At 37.5% G+C, this 1251-nt stretch overlaps 1 protein-coding gene across 2 annotated transcripts in view; it reads left to right on the top strand.

Moving 5' to 3' along the window:
- The window catches only part of slc38a9 (solute carrier family 38 member 9), a 24422-nt gene extending 23735 nt beyond the window's left edge, over nucleotides 1-687 (top strand). For both annotated transcript variants that reach the window (XM_086301598.1, XM_086301599.1), the window contains one exon: nucleotides 1-687. This exon is cut by the window's left edge and continues 1088 nt beyond it. The gene's annotated coding sequence lies outside the window, so the exon portion shown is untranslated.
- The last annotated feature ends 564 nt before the right edge of the window (nucleotides 688-1251 follow it).

Here is a 1251-nt window from a genome sequence, read left to right as displayed (position 1 = left end):
GGTCACATGGGGATCAAGATGCACTGTGGTAAAAAAGCAAGCAATAGCTCAGTATTAATAATTCTTATAGCAGGGTAATATTAAACTATTAATAACTAGTTTTGCCTCATAGGCATCTTTGTATGTTACCCATGCCCATAGTTTTTGGCCCCTTCTTTCACATTTTAGTCTAATATGTTTCAGCCATAACAATTGTTGATACAAGCTATTACTTGGTTTATATCTTGGTATTTCTCATGCTATTATGTGAGTATTGCAACGTTTAGACATTACAGCAGTATTATCATGTTAATACTGAGCTGTTATTAAGTCCTGTCATAATAGTGAACAAAATTATAAATATCAATTTGGGGTTTTCAGATTGATTTCCCTTTCCACACAGCAAAAATGAACAGAAATGTTGGGTGTGAGGGAAGATAAGGTGCTGCGAAAGTCACTTGTACAAATCAGTCAAACTGTTTAGGTGTTTGGTTTATTTTATTATTATTATGAGTTGTTTTTTTTTCCTGTAGCACACAAACCAAAATCTGATTTATTTTTCTCCACACTTTGTATTATTTTATCTACCAGTTTACACTAATTAAAGCTTAATTGAAATTACTTTGTCTTTGAACCTTTGAACCAAGTACACTACAGTTGTTGTAGTTAATCTAAAATGGTATAGTAAGTAAATATGTTTACTGTAAATAGTTGGCTAATAATTGATTCTGTCGCCCTCTATACACACACACACACACACACACACACACACACACACACACACACACACACACACACACACACACAAGTCATTAAAGTGCAAGGCAGATGTTATGATTTCATACTGTTACCCATTTGTATCTATTCAGTTATTACCCGTTCACCTGAGTCTAGTTACTGAGGATGATGAAATCATCCATTGCTAAAGAATGAATTCAATTCAATTCTATTTTATTTATATAGCGCCAAATCACAACAAAAGTCGCCTCAAGGCGCTTGAATGAAGTCAGCTGTGATTTGGTGTCTCCTCTTTGAGAAAAATCCTCCCCAGTGTCTCCTTCCTGTCGCTGCTCTATTCATTCATCCAGTCTGTCATTCTAAAACCATGGTACATGGGCTCCCTCTAGTGGTACGCGGGAATCCCCCCCCCCCCAAGGGAAAAAATAAAAAAATGTAAGATTAAATAATGTTCTGATCAGGCACGTGCAGAGGTGGGGGGGCTAGAGGGGCTTGAGCACCCGCCCCTTTCCTGATGGGTGCCCAAGGTGCCCT

Source organism: Aulonocara sp. 'chitande type north' Nkhata Bay, linkage group LG7, assembly GCF_057382095.1.
Source record: "Aulonocara sp. 'chitande type north' Nkhata Bay isolate Kocher_YH1m ecotype deep benthic linkage group LG7, A_spYH_male_GT1.1, whole genome shotgun sequence".
Lineage (NCBI taxonomy): Eukaryota > Metazoa > Chordata > Actinopteri > Cichliformes > Cichlidae > Aulonocara > Aulonocara sp. 'chitande type north' Nkhata Bay.
This window is presented reverse-complemented; position numbering and strand designations above follow the sequence as displayed.